General features: G+C 39.0%; 1 protein-coding gene across 1 annotated transcript in view; it reads right to left on the minus strand.

Annotated features, from left to right (window-relative positions):
- SLC7A14 (solute carrier family 7 member 14) overlaps positions 1 to 15,916 on the minus strand; it is a 111,609-nt gene that overhangs the window by 73,606 nt on the left and 22,087 nt on the right. The gene's annotated exons all lie outside the window — the stretch shown is intronic.

Here is a 15,916-nt window from a genome sequence, read left to right on the forward strand (position 1 = left end):
CATTACATTCCACTAGGGATAAGACCTGTATCATGGTATATGACTTTCTAGAATGTTTTCTAGATGTATTTTTCTTTTTAATCGACACACACACGTACAAAATTGAGACTATTTTGTGATCTTGAGTGTATCAGAGGTATCATTCTACAACAGTAAATGTGGATAAACTCAACTTTAAAGAGCTGTAAGAATTGCTCATTTTATATATATTCAATAATTAGTGTAGTCTTTTTAAAATGGAAATTGAAACTCTTCTCATTATGTTGTTCTTATAAACAATGCCTTGGTGGACATATATTTTGCAGATGTTTTCATATAATCTCTTACTCTAAGTTCCTGGAAATGGAGTTACCAAGTTAATAGGTATGCATTTTTGATGTCCTGGTGCCTTTGCCAAATTGTTCTCTCAAGAGATTGCTCCAGTTTACATGCTCCTGAGGATAATATGCCTGTGTCCATTTCTCATCAGTCTTAACAGTCTCTTAAATAGGTAGATCTCATAAAATAAAAATTTGCATCTGTAAGACTTGATTTAAGCTGCATTTACAGAGTGCCTATCATGTGCTGGGTGCTTAGAATACCAAGACATATAAGCCAGAGTTCTTGCCTTCTACTTTGTGCTTCTGGGTACTTTAATGTCTGTAAATATCACCCAAGCATCTTTTTAAAATGCAGTTTCTGCCTCTATAAGTCTGAGATGGGGCCTGTGATTCTGCATTTCTTTTCTTTTCTTTTCTTTTTTTTTTTTTTTTTTTTAGGATTTATTTATTTGAGAGAGAGGTGAGGAAGGTGCAGAGGCATAGAATTCCCAAGCAGACTCTCCACTGAGCAGGAAGCCTGATGGAGGGCTCTGTCCCACAACCCATGAGATCATGACCTGAGCTAAAACTAAGGGTTGGATGCTTAACCGATTGAGCCACCCAGGAGCCCTGTGATTCTGCATGTCTAAGAAGCTTTCAGAAGATGCCTGCGCTTGGACAGTTGATCTGCATCTAGCAGCAAGCCTCCATCCTACCTCTGGGCCTTTGCAATAGATGTTCCTTTGCCTCTTTTGCTCTTCCCCTCCTTTGTCCTAGTTGTTCCCATGTCTGATTGCATGTGATAATCATGCGGGAAACTTAAAAAAGCAAAAACAGAAACACAGCTCCTCAACCTTTTCTATGGAACTACTGAATCCATATCTCTGGGAATAGAGGTCCAAGAATCAGTATTTTAAACTGGGTGGGTTGTTCCTACTGATCCCCAGTCTCATGTTGTGTGTCACTGTTGATCTATTAGTGAGTTTGTACTCTATCCCCTCACTATAAACGTTTGTGGCACTCTACAGTTTTCCTTTGGAGCGAGCACTCCATGTAACGCAAGAATTATGTCCTTATTCATTAGAATCCGTGTCCCTGTTAGTCTCTGAGTTAAGAGAGACTAAACTAAACACACATAAAGGCAGAGCTGTGTGTCTTGGGTGCTCAGGGTCTGCTGGCAAATAAGTGGCACTCAGGACACAGGTAAGAATAAAGAAGTAGATATACCTTATAAGACACTTTGTAAATATTTTCACATTCAATTGTCAGAAGTCGGTAAGGCAGGAAGTATAGGCCTGTCCCCATCTCACAAATGGAAAGACAAAAGTTTGGAGAGAGAAAGTGACTCATGCAATGTTGACACAGCTTGAAGTAGACCTGGCCTCTGGCCTTCTGAACACCAGGCCAGCCCCTTTCCACCTATCCAGGCTGCTTCTCTAACAGCTTTTATACTCAGCCCACGTGGAGGACATTTGTTTAAGTGTCCCCAGTGTGACACTTATTATGCTTTCAGAAATTAAAAATGCTAACGGTTATCCCCACCTGACATCCTATGGAGAGGCACTTCGTCTAAACAGTGTGACATGAAGATCGCATCCTTTGAGAATAAACAGTGGTTACCCTGGGGCACTTCCACATGATACTTTTTAAACATGAGCAGGGGCATAAAACATATGAAGACCAATCATCAAAATTCAGCTTCTTCTCAAACCCAAGGAGCTGCGGTGGGGGTGGGGAGGGGGAGTCTGAATGAGAGTGAAGACAAGAAAGCAACTTAAGCTCTTTACAAGGAAATCTTTACAATTTGCGGGGGCAGAGGCCCAATGGCTGAAAGCTTCAGTCTAGGGAAATGCCGTAGCTGGGCTTGTTGTGGTTTTACTTGTTAGCAATTTTATGTGCAGAACGGAAAAGAGGAAGACCTGGGGCCATAATTAAATAATACTTGCAACCGGCATGTTTAATGAGGGGTTGATCTGAAAACAAGACAATAGGCCTCAATTTGTTTGGTTCACTGCCACCTTTTGCTATAGCACACTTTGCACCATGAATGTGATGGAGCGTTAGACCCATGCCTACCCTGACATGAGATTCATAGATAATATAATGAATCCACAGATATTACTTAAGACAAATCAATACAGTGTACTCAGAATATGAAGAAGATCTAGAAGGCAATTAATTTATAATAAAAATGCTCTTCAAACTGTAAATGCTCAAGCACCATATAATGAAGTACTCAAACTTGCATTCATGCATTAGACTCACTGTGATCTCAACAGCCACACGTGATCAAGTCGTAGAGCGGTGGTGATTCAAATGCTACTGATGAGTGCTTATGCGTGAAGTGATTTTGTGAAATGGTGAACAACTCCGGTAAAATTCCAGACTAAACCTAACACCATCTTTCCTTGATTTGTATGTTTAGTTGCCTTTCTGAAAAACTCCGCACGTATACATTTTTTTAAATTGAGGCATAATTCACATGCCATAAAATCTATCCTTTTAAAGGATTGCTAAGTTCAGCAATTTTTAGCATATTCACAGGGCTATACAACCATCACAATGACCTAATTTCAGGACATTTTTATCACCCCCCCAGGGGAAGTTGTCCCTTCCCCCAACTCCTGGAAAACATTAATTTACTTTCTGTCTCAATGGATTTGCCTATTTTGAACAAACACTCCACATAGATGCGACATTATAATATGCGGCCTTTTGTGTCTGACTTCTTTCACTTACAACATTTTCAAAGTTCATCCGTATTGTATCATGTATCAGAACTTCATTTCTTTTTAGGGCTGTATAAAATTCCATGGCATTGATGTGCCACATTTGGTTTATCTAATCACTAGTTGATGCCATTCAGGTCATTTACACTTTTTGGCTATTATGAATAATGTTGCAATGAATATTCATGCACAGATTTTTGTATGGACATATGGTTTCAAGTCTGTTGGCTATATTCTAGGAGTGGGATTTCTGGGTCACATGACAACTCTATGTATAACATTTTAAGGAACTGCCTAGACTGTGTTCCAAGGCAGCAATGGTATTTAATATTCCCATCAGCAATATTTGAAGGTTTCAATTTCTCTTCATCTTCATCAACACTTGTTACTGTCCATCTTTTTTACTATAACCATCATCGTGAGTGTGAAGTGGTATCTCATTGCAGTTTAGATTTTCATTTCCCTAATAATTAGTGAGCATCTTTTCACATGCTTGTTGGTCATTTGTACATCTCTTTTAAAGAAATGTCTATTCCAATCCTTTGCTCATTTTTAAAATTGGGTCATTTATCTTTTTATTATTGAACCATAGGAGTTCTTAATTTATTCTAGATACTAGACCCTTATCAGATATATGATTGGCAAATATTTTCTCTCATTCCATGGACTGTCTTTTCACTTTGTTGATGGTGTCATTTGCTTTGCAAAAGTATTTGATTTTAATGTAGTCTAATGTATTACATTTAATCTACCTAAATTAATTTAATTTAGGTAGTCTAACTTACCTCTTTTTTTCCTTTTATTGCTTATACTTTTGATGCCATATTTAAGAAACCATTGCCTAACCCAAGGTCACAAAGATTTATGCTTATGTTTTCTTCTGAGAGTTTTGTAGTTTCAACTCTTACAGTTAGATCTTTGATGCGTCCTGCATTAATTACTGTATATGATCTGAGATGAGTCCAGCTACATTCTTTTGCATGTGACTATCCAGTTGCTCCAGCACCATTTATTGAAGAGACTATTTTTACCCCATTGAGTTGCCTTGGTGTCCTTGACAAAATCAATTGCCCATAAATGTGAGGCTTTATTTCTGAATTCTCACTTCTATTCCATTGATATATATGTCTATAACATAAATAAAATTTGCACACAACATTTACATGTATAATAGAATTATGTTCTGGATTCAGACAATTATTAACACATTTTCACCTGTATGATGGTCTTGTGGAACATTTGAAAATCATATGGGAAGCAAGGCAATTCTTCATCTGGGACTATGCTGTCCATTGCAACACATCAAGCATCTAACAAAAATGCCAGTATGCCTCCAATCATTTTGACAATTAAAACATCTCGTAAATATCTAGAACAATCCTCAAAAGGTAATGCTACCTTTGAGAGCCACTTCTTTGAAGTTACCTTCTGCTCTCTTCAGCATCTTTCTTTCTCTGCCTCATCAGCTCATCTCACACATGGCTAAAATATGAGTCTTCCCAGGTTATTCCTTGCTTGAAAAGTTTCAGTGACTCCTTATGCCGTGAGATCATGTTCAAGCTTTTCAACCTGGCCCATTGGCTCCATGACCTTTCAAATCTTTATGCTGTATGCCACCTGGCCTCTGGAATTGGCCTTGCCACTAGACACTGCCCCTCTGTTGGGCACACTGACAGCTCTTTGGAAGTCACAGTCATCCTTTGGGACCAGCTTCATTAGCTCTTCCAGAAGATGTGTGGGTCTTCACTCCAACTGGTTCTTCCCTGTTTTGAGCCACTAAAACATCTTTGGGAGACTTACATTCTGGCATTTATCATTCAGAAATACAAGAGCGAGATTCTTTTTCTGCTGCTGGCTGTAACTGCCCTGCTTTGTTCATCTTGGCAACCGTGGCTACCTCAATGCCAAGCACACTGCCTGGCATACTGTTGGGGTCAGTGAATTTTGATGGAAAGAATGAATCCTTAGGACTACCACAAGTTCTTACTGCTTCAGTTTTCCTGAGACATTGAGTAGCCTCACAGCTCATAAAGATTCATGACCATTTATGTATATAACGTACCTGCCTTTATTTGAGAAGATAAACAGGGGTCTTTATGTGTCACTGCATGGAGTAGAGAAGGAAGCTCCTGGTTCAAAACATCAACATGCTCCTTCCTCCTTCCCCCTCCGTCATTATCATCCCCAACAACAGAAAGTCTTTTAAATTCTAGAAATTCTCTAACTAGGCAAAGCCTTTTTATTTTAGAAAGGAAAGAGGCAGTTTAAAACTCAAATGCTTCATGTAAGATATTCAAGGACAGTGGAAATACCTGATGGAAGATGAGCAGAGGCTACAGAGGGATGAGGAGCCCCTGGGGATCTAAAAGGAGCCATAGTGCAGAGGTCCCTACAAAGAAGCAGTTGGAAGAGTAAGTGTCTGAAGGAGCAGCTGCTGTGTTTAAGCGACTTGTTTGCAAACATTGGCACTAGGGTCAACCTTGGACACCAATCCTTTTGCACCAGCTCTGATGCCTAAGCCACTGCTAAACATTTTTTTGGGGGGGGCATGACTTGTCACTTTAAAATTATTTTTTCTTTCCAAAATTAATACACATTAACTGGAAAAATCTTTAAAAATACGGCTAAATAAAATGAAGCAACATCCATCATCATGAATCTCACTGCCTCCAGATGGCACTGTGAATATTCAGGTGCACATGCTTCAAGGAAATTTTTTTCTGTTTAGTTTTTTTTTTTTTTTTTTTAACCCCTCCTTGGTGTGACTCTGATAGTTAGTCATGGGGAAAAACTAAATTTCAAAGCTAAAAAAAAAAAAAGGCAAGATCAAGAAAAGTGTAAACAAAAAACGTTGCAGACTTTGTCAGCTCTTCTCCATCTGGGGCTGTGCTGGGCATGGCTAGGAATGATTAGAACCTTGATTCTATTACATCTTGCATTACCCAGGCTTGACGTCAGTAATGCAATTCAGAATGACCAGAACAAAATTAGCCACGAGTCAGATGGCAGCTCCTGGCTTTTTAAACTGAAGAAGAATGATTTTTGGAAGGGTTATTAATTCAACATATTTTCCTCTGTGTCTATGTTCCATTTGTTCAGTATGAAATCCAAGGGGCCATGTTGAAAATGCAGTCTAACTGATATTCAGCATTTCCTTTTCCTCTCTCGGGGGACTTTTCCTTCACTCCATGAGACCTGTACAGTGCACCTGGCACAGCCCCCTCCTCTCTGGCCACAGCCCTCAGTCATGTCAGCCCTCGTGAGCCATGGCTACTCTGACCACTTCTAACAGGAAGTTAGATCAGCTTCTACCTCAGTTCCCCCCTCCCCAACCTCTGCCCCAGCATAGACACTGCTCCCGAAGCCCATCCCTGGTTATTGCCTTTTTGCTTAGAAACCTTCAACAGTTCCTTTAATGCAAAAAGAATGAACTTTATGCCCTTAGCAGCTTATTTGCCCCAGTGTGCTTTCCCAGTCTTAAATTCTGTTACTCTCAGGTGTCTCAGACTGGAAAGTAATGTCTGAAGAGGCTGCCAAATGCTTTGAAAAATATATTGATTGTTTAGCTAATTATGAAAGTTATGTCTTCATAATGTTCATTGTAGACAATCTGGAAAATGCAGAGAATATAAAGAAGCAAATAATCACCCATATCCCACTGCCTAGAATTAGCCACTGTTAACATTTTGGTGCAAAATGGTCCAAAATTATGCTCACACTGTACATATAATATCATATTCTTGTGTTTTTAGTTATTATTATGTCCTGGACATTTGCTCAGATTATTCAAACACTCCTACAAAATGTGATTTGAATCATTGTTCAATGTTCCATTATGTAGCTGTGCCATGATTTAATCATCCATCTATGGTTGGATATTGTTAGACATTTAGGTTTCTATTAATTTTTTATCATCATTATTATAAGTAATGCTACAATGAATTTGCTTGCAGATAAATCTTTGATTGCATTTTTGATGTTTGCTTGGGAGAGATTCCTAAAAGATGACAACTTACATCTCTTTTATCTATTATTTTAATAATCAGCATATTTGTTTCATTTCTCCTAATAAATGGTGCCTATTCTGTGTAAAGTGGCACAAAGTTCTGTCCAGAGCAGGTGCACTACAAATGTTGGTTGATGTAAAAGGCAGTTCACCTTCCTGGGTCTCAGTTTCCTTCGGTAGTTCCTTTGTTTGTAAAATGAAGTGTTGAGTGATGTTACCTTGTAGCAATGACATTCTGTGGTTTTTGTACCTTCAAACTTGAGCTAATAACATTTATCTAAGAAACCATGCTCACAAATAGTTGTGATCACAGCTTTTCTTTTTCCTTTTTTTTTTTTTTTGTATGGCTAGCTAATTACCCATGGGGCTCAGGATGGCCTTCAGCCTGTAGGAGGATTGGGTCTAGCTGTTGACAGGCAATACGACAAGTTGGAAGTCCATTGGGGTTTGTATTCCGTCAACTCTGGCTTTTCTCCTCTGTGTGACCTTGGGCAAAATACCTTAGCCTCTTTGGATTTTAGGTCTTCTTCTGTAAACACTCTAAATCATGCCTACTTTGCAGATTGATGGGAAAACTAAATGGGATAATGTATATATAGGACTCCTTGTAATAGTGGGTTTTAATTGTCATGGCTATTATTGTAATATATGTTTCAATAAATCTTGTAGGCATCATGTGCTCTGGATGGTGACCCAAAAGTTTGATATACCAGGGTTATTCTTCAAGGAAGGCACTAATCCTTTTTTTCAATAACAGCACACTACATGGTGAGTCACCATCTAAGGCTGTATTTTTATTTTTATTTTATTTTATTTTATTTTTTTAAATAAAGATTTTATTTATCTATTCATGAGAGACAGAGAGAGAGGCAGAGACACAGGCAGAGGGAGAAACAGGCTTCTTGCTGGGAGCCTGATGTGGGACTCGATCCCGGGTCTCCAGGATCATGCCCTGCGCGGAAGGCAGGCGCTAAACCGCTGAGCCACCCAGGGATCCCTAAGGCTGTATTTTTAATAGCAGAATCCGGACACAGGGCCTATTTGGGCACTCCCCAGAAAATACAGAGGAAATTTTGCCCCAACATAATCAGACACAGACACACCAAAGGAAGCCAACTCATTAACATTCTGGTAAATAATTTTAAGATCTACATTATTCTTGCTGCAACAGCTTACCAGGCTCCCCCCAACTCCAATCACAACCTTTGTAACAAAAGTAAAATTAAAATCCCTAAGGCACTAAGGAGAAAAACAAGAGGGCGGTCTTATAAGAGCCCAGAGGAATAAATGAATAAATGGAAGTCTCATTTAAAAATATAGTGTTTGGGGCACCTGGTGGGTCAGTGGTTGAGCATTTGCCTTTGGCTCAGGTTGTGATCCCAGGGTCCTAGGAGTGAGTCTTGTGTTAGTTTCCCCACAAGGAGCCTGCTTCTCCCTCTGCCTGTGTCTCTGCCTCTCTCTGTGTGTGTCTCTCATGAATAAATACATAAAATCTTAAAAACAAAACAAGACATTGTGTTCATAAAGCCCTTCTGGTCTCTCAGGGAATCCTGTCTTTTCACTTGTCTCTCAGTTCTAATCAGTTGGAGAGATGGGTTGACTTCCTGTGAATTCTTCTCACTGCCTGTTCTTTCCAGGGTCTTCAAGGTAGCTTATGGAGCACAATTCTGCTTAAGTGTATTTTTGTGCTAGCTTTCTGCTTTTTCAGAAATGAATTGTTTTTTCCCCTTCCTGAGTGTAGGCCACACTGGACTTTCTAATGAGATGTATTATGGAGGTTTACTGGTAAGTTTATCCTCTGGAACATGGAGCCCACTTTCCAGGAGCCATGCAATGATAGGTGGTTCTATTGCCCAGCTGAGCCCGAGTCCACAGGGAACAGGGTGGGGAGATGTGGGCACCCTCTCAACAGGGGCAGAAAGGCGGAGCTGGGCCGCGTAAAGGAGGAAAGCATGGCTAAGGAGGGCTGGGGCCAAGTAATTTCAACGCTTTCTGCCTGGGCATTGCCAACATCCTTACTGTTGACAATCTTTTCCTCTGCTCCTCAGAGGAAAGGGTGGCACCATGCTCTGTAGAGGGAGCTTGTCACTATCCTGTGGCTTCCTCTTTCCAGTCACTGGGCCCCAACGCCCACTCTGAACAGCTGGTATGGGGATGGGAGTGCCCAACATGAATCTTTATATTCACAAACTGATAAAGAAATTTTGGGGGGGACGCCTGGGTGGCTCAGTGGTTGAGCGCCTGCTTGTGGCCAAGGGCATGATCCTGGAGACCTGGAATCGAGTCCTGCATTGGGCTCCCAGCAGGGAGCCTGCTTCTCCCTCTGCCTGTGTCTCTCCTTCTCTCTCTCTGTGTCTCTCATGAATAAAGAAATGAAATCTTTGAAAAAAAAAAAAGAAATTTTTGGGAAAAGTGTCAAAATGGCTGAATTTACATGGATCTTCTATTTATAAAGTAATAAAGTGCATGCATTGGACTAAGACATTCTTGGGTTAAAAGTCTGTCTTTGCCACTTACTGTGTGGCCTTGGGCAAGTAACTCTAGCTCCCCAAGTTTGAGTTTCTTCATGTGTAAATTGGGGGGATAATAGCACCCAACTTGCAGGGTTGTTGTGAGCAACGAATATGAAACAAGATAAGGCTCAGCACAATCCTGAGCACATTGAAAGTGCTAAAGAAACAAACCCAAACAAACCCACAAACCAACCTTTTTATTATTTAAAAATCTTATGGCATCAGGTCAGGAAGTTTGCACTCAGCCTTCATTTGTAACTCTCCCTGAGTTATGTCATTCCATATTGATTTTAAGAACAAGTGTCTGGAGTTGTCCAATTTTGTTTGTTACCTAGAGTTCAACCCCATTTACCAAACCCTTAATAAGCACTGATTCTGTGTCAGTCTCAATGTTGGGTGCTGCGGCAGGAGATGAAGGGGATTAAGGCCCCTGTCCTCAGGCTTCTCATGCTCAGTTGCTCCTAGCCCATGTGGTGGAGATGTCACTGTACTGGGAGGTGTGGACTGAAAGAGAGTATATGACCTGTAGGTAAGAGCAGAGATCTAGCTCCAACTACCTTTGTTCAAATCCCAGCTGTCACTAGCCAGCTGTGTGACCTTGTAACTCGAACTCATCATGTCTCCGTTTGATTTCTTCTTTTTGTAAAATGGGGATAATAGTAGTATCTTCCCTAAAAGTATTATTGTAATGATTAAATGAGATGCTCCATAGAACTTGCTTAGAAAATGCAGAGCTGGGGGCACCTATGTGGCTCAATGGTTGAGCATTTACCTTTGGCTCAGAGCATGATCCTAGGGTCTTGGGATCAAGTCCCACATCGGGCTCCCCGCAAGGAGCCTGCTTCTCCCTCTGCTTGTGTCTCTGCCTCTCTCTCTCTCTCTCTCTCTCTCTCTCATAAATAAATAAATAAAATCTTAAAAAAAGAGAGAGAAAATGTAGAGCTGATTGTAAGCATCACTAGCTATTGAGAGGCAAGAGCCCTAAATTCTAGTTCTCTCTTTCCCACTGAATAGTTTCATGATCTTAGGCAAGACTCATGCCTCTGAATCAAAGGGGAAAGAAAAGGGTTACTATCTTGGCTGGGCTGATGGGTGTTGATTGTCAGGGAGAAATGGGGTAATACTACACACTGGGGGTAAGAAGGATATATTTGGAATCCAGGAGCTCCCCTGGGGCACTTCTGTGCCTTCTGTCCCGTGGTTAATGTCAATGGGAAACTGCAACAACCTCATTCAGGCAGGAGTTCTCTGAGCCTTGGTATTCTCAATTTAGGAAAAAGGCTGGTGGGAGGGAATTAACTACTTAAATTCCCTTTCAGGTTTACAATTCTCAAGTTCTAAATCCCCATTCGACTTCTAACTTGCTGTGCTTTTTGCACACAGAGTTATCTGGGCAAATAGCCAGTTTTATTTTCAGATCACCATGGTAGATGTGAGTAGCTCAGTAATAAGACGGCGTGGCTGCAATTCAAATAGGAAACACACCCACTTTGTATGAAAAATGTCAAATGACAGAGTTAAACATGATGTTTTTCCTACAGTGTCATTCTGAATGGAGAATTACAAAGTTGGATTTCAACGACTGGGCTTTTTCGTTGGCTTTAAGTATAAGGTTATAGTGTAAGAATGGCTGGTTTCAGCTTCTCCTCACACCTTCAACAGAAAGGGTGGCAATTCCTTCCTGTTATAAATAGTTTTCCTTGTGTGTGGCCCTGCCGAGCTGAAGGATGTGAGCTGTTGATTTTCACGTTAGCAGCCACCAGGCCAAGGGACTGTCGTGCGAGGCTTATACAGGAGTTCAAGTGCAGTCAAAGTCCCCTCACAAGCCCCACAAATGACACACAGGGCTTTCTAAACCTGGACGTCACAAAATTACTAATGTGCTAATATGTTCTTACCAATTGCCAGCATTAATACTGATAAAGGACCTAGTTAAATAGCACATTAGTAGTTTCAAAGGGTTGTTTTGAATTTTAAATTTGTTCAGAGGGAGGATATAGAATGCTATTCTTTTCTCTTTTGGAAAGGTAGATTGGTACTCAATTAAAACCAATTCCTTAAGCAATTGTAAAATTGTCTTCTGGAGAGCAGAAAAGAGATATGTCTTCTAATCAGAGAACTAATTAGTGTCAGAAATGCACTGCTACCCCTTTTTTCTTAAAAAATTTGTTACTATAAAAGTAATAATTAGCTATCACTATAGCAAATTTAGAAAGTGGGAAAAAACATGCCTATTGTTACCAGTTTTTTTTTTTTTTTTTAAAGATTTTATTTACTTTTTCATGAGAGACACAGAGACACAGGCAGAGGGAGAAGCAGGCTCCTTGCGGGGAGCCCGATGTGGGACTCGATCCCAGGACTCAGGGATCACGCCCTGAGCCGAAGGCAGATGCTTAACCACTGAGCCACCCAGGCGTCCCTGTTACCAGTTTTTAAATCATTTTTATGTAAGACATGGAGCGTTCACACAGTAATTTTTTTGTTCCTTTCATTTTCTCTGGCAAATCATTTTTTAAATCCCTGAATACTCACTAGTTTGCATTATTCAAAAAAGGGATTAATTCATTGATTAATATTGATTAATCCCCATTCTAACTAAATGCCACCGATTTTGAAAAAAAAAAAAAAAAACATTACAAATTCTCACTTGAGTGAATTTACAAATTTAACCTGAGTTAAAAACAAGCAAATGGATTAAACAGACATCACATCTCTCCCTCTCTCTCTCTCTCCCTCTCCTTCTTTGGCTCTTTCTTGAATTTGGGAGGCTGCACTGTAGTTGATTTTATTATTAAGTGGGATTCCAGTCTCACACAACGTGGAACTGCACCCTTTGGGTCCACTGGCATTTCAGAGGTGAGGGGGGCAGGCCCGTCTTTGCCACCCTTCTGGCCCGGGCTGAGTCATCCATCCAGATGGGTAGTAGTCGAGAGGAAGAACTTCCTTCCACTTTGAAGCACCTGTGGCTGATGCTTCCAGGATCTTACGTCTCTGAAGAGACAAGCACGATTAGGGCTGGGCTGGTCAAAGTGTGCAAAAGCCCCACGTGGGGTGCATCTCTCTCCATGGGACTGCGCCTTCCCAAACTCCACTCTTCCATAAATTGTTAGAATGACTTTTCTGTAATCCCCCCAACCTCACGGACACCATCCTGCTCCGATGCGGGGCCAGGCATGGTGCCTCTCCTTGAGAAACGAAATTTTGCAAACAAATAAATGAAAATAAATTATTATAAGTTATGATATATTTCACACTTATAGAAAAGTATAGATAGTAATATCATAGCCAGTCCTATTTGACATTCTTGCTATAGATCTCTCTGAATAGAAATAAATGGTAGCAGTAAATAGCTAAGGACCATCTCCCCTCCCATTTCATCTCTTCCCTCCTAGAGACCATAGGCATCATTCCTATAGATATTTAACACTTTTTTTTAGATCACATTACTTGTATCCATATAGATTATTGTTTTATAAATGTCCAAAATATTTATACTAGCTAGTATATAGTAGCTTTTCCACTCAAATTTTTATTTTTGAGATTTATCTGTCTCTTGGTCTAGATAATCTAGTTGAATTCAGGTATGATATCTCATTGTGTGAATGCACTGGTTTACTGATTCATTCTCTTAGTGCTGGGAGCTTGGTTGCTTCTCTTTTCACCACGAGTACACACAAAGCTGGGGTGAATATCCTGGCAGTCCGTGCCTCCTCACATGAGTGTGGTTGGAGTTGCTGGGTTTAAGGTGGGGAGACCTTTACCTTGATTAGATTTTCCCAAACTGTTCTTTTAAATAGTAGCAGAAACTGTACTTCCACCAGCAATATGTAAGACTTCTTGCTTTTGCACATCCTCACCGACACTAGTGTTACTGGACTTTTCAAACTTTTGCTTACATGGCAGGTTTGAAATGGCTTCAATGGTCATTTAGTCAAGTGGGTCTTTTCATGAGCCTCTCTCTCTCTTAATAAATAAATAAAATCTTTTTTAAAAACCATGATTACTATGAATAAAAATGCCAGCTGAGTTTCCTTTTCTGTGAACTGCTTGTCCACATCATTGTTCATTTTCTTTTACGTTGTTTCTTGTGTATCTGGTAGGAATTTAAAAGTGCATATGATTTCTACTAATCTTTTCTTCATTATAGGCATTGAATATATCTTCCCTAGCTCTGTGGCTTTTCTTTCTTCCTTTTATTTTTAAGTGTATTTTTATTATGGTGTCAAGGAGACTTACAACTAATGGACTATTTGCTGACAGTATCTTAAAAGTTAAAAAGATTTTTTCTTTCTGATAAAACTTCGTTTTCAGACCCTAAAATGAAAGATGCTAAAATTATATAAGACCTGGAGACCTCCTGTGCTGTTTCCTACCACTTCTGATAGCTAACATAAAGTTTGCTTTAAAAGAATTTAGTTGGGATAATGCTTTAGTCACCCACTTCTTCAAGTCACCCAGGAGAGAAATTTTACAAAAAAAAAAAAAAAAAAAGAGAGAGAAAGAAAGAAAGAAAGAAAGAAAGAAAGAAAGAAAGAAAGAGAGAAAGAAAGAAAGAAAGACACTATGGAGATTGGAATTTCTTTCTCCAAAACAGCCTGAGTCATTCAAAAATTTTTTTTTTGGTTAAAACACCTATGTTCCAAAGCCAAAAGAAATCATTTATTTTTTTTTATTTTTTATTTTTTTAAAAGAAATCATTTAACTGGGAGATGAACCTCATTGTGAGAGATGAAGCAAGCCCTGCCTCTCTACAGAGCCCCTCATAATCTGCACATAATGGACCAAGGTTTTGGTTCATGGAAAACAATAGCAGGATCAGAAAGTGGCCTGGCATTTGTAGCTCTTCTCAATAACAGCAATTTTCCCCCAAAATAACAAGTTTTTTCAGAAAATCCTGAGCACAGTTGGACATTATTTTTAATTTCCAATAAAAATTATATTCAATTAATCTGTTTGACTTATTCTATTTTAGTCTATACGTTGAAATTGCCTCCATCACATATATAACCACCATCCTCATGTGTTGGGAACAATACATAGCAGAAAACACACACACATTTAACTGCAGTGTTGACCTGTAAAAAACAGTGCCATCTAGTTGTTCCCATTTTTTCTTTTTTATTTTTACATCTATAAGGAAGAAATGAGCTACGGGAGCTAGTCTTGTTTTCTATTTTAACATTTACTCTGCTTATCTCTTTTTAAAAAAATAGTGTCTTGTATAGGAGTTTTTGATTTTAATGTAGTCATTAAGCATTTTACCTTATGATTTATTGTTTTGTATCTGTGTCTATGATTTAAGAAATCCTTTTTATTCTGATGTCATAAAGATTTTATCTTATGTATCGATCTAAAAGTTTTAAAACTTAGTTTTTCACACTTGGGAATTTTATCCTTTTGGCAATTTTTGCTTTATATATTTTGAGGCTATGTCATTAGGGGTATAGAGGTTCAGAATTAGTATATATTCCTGGTAAGTTTTTCCTTTTGTTATTATCTTATTATCATTTTTATTTATAGTAATTATGGTTTTTAAAAAATATTTTATTTATTTATTAATGAGAGAGAGAGAGAGCGAGAGAGAGAAAGAGAGAGCGGCAGAGAGAGAAGCAGGCTCCATGCAGGGAGCCTGACATGGGGCTTGATCCCAGCTCTCCAGGATCGGGCCCTGGGCTGAAGGTGGCACTAAACCGCTGAGCCACCCGGGCTGCCCAGGAATCATGTTTTTATCCTGTAATCATTTTGTCTGATGTTCATGGAGCTACAATTGTCTCTTTTAATTAGTATTTGTAAGAGGTTGATTATATTTTTCTAACCCTTTACGTTAAAACTTTGTGTCTTGATGTTTTTCAAGTATATCCCATAAATAAAATATTAAAAATCTATTTTTAGAACCTTAAAATTACTCATTTAATCTGTTTATATTTATTGGATTGCTAGAATATTTAATTTATGTGCATCATACTTGTGTATTTACTGTGCCCTTTGCTGCATCCTCTGCCCCTTCCCTTTATTTTTCCAATAGGACTGAATACGTTTTCCCTTCTACTTATTTTATTGTTACAGAATATATTATTTTTGTAAGTTACCCTTAAATATTGACCAAAAATCTGCTGCCAGTCAATATCTTTGCCTACCTTTTGCATAAAACAAGTGCTTTAACTCCTCTCACTTTTATACATCCTATCATACACTTTGGAAAAGTGTATCATAAATACACTTTTTTCTCCTATCCTTCAGTGTTATTATTGTTCACTATTCTATTCCCACCTCGTTTTTAAGACTCCACTGCCTTGGAAATCATCCTTTATTTTTCATTCATTCATTTACTTATTTATCTATTTTAAAGATTATTTACTAGAGAGAGAG

This window comes from Canis aureus, chromosome 31 (genome assembly GCF_053574225.1).
Source record: "Canis aureus isolate CA01 chromosome 31, VMU_Caureus_v.1.0, whole genome shotgun sequence".
Classification (NCBI taxonomy): domain Eukaryota; kingdom Metazoa; phylum Chordata; class Mammalia; order Carnivora; family Canidae; genus Canis; species Canis aureus.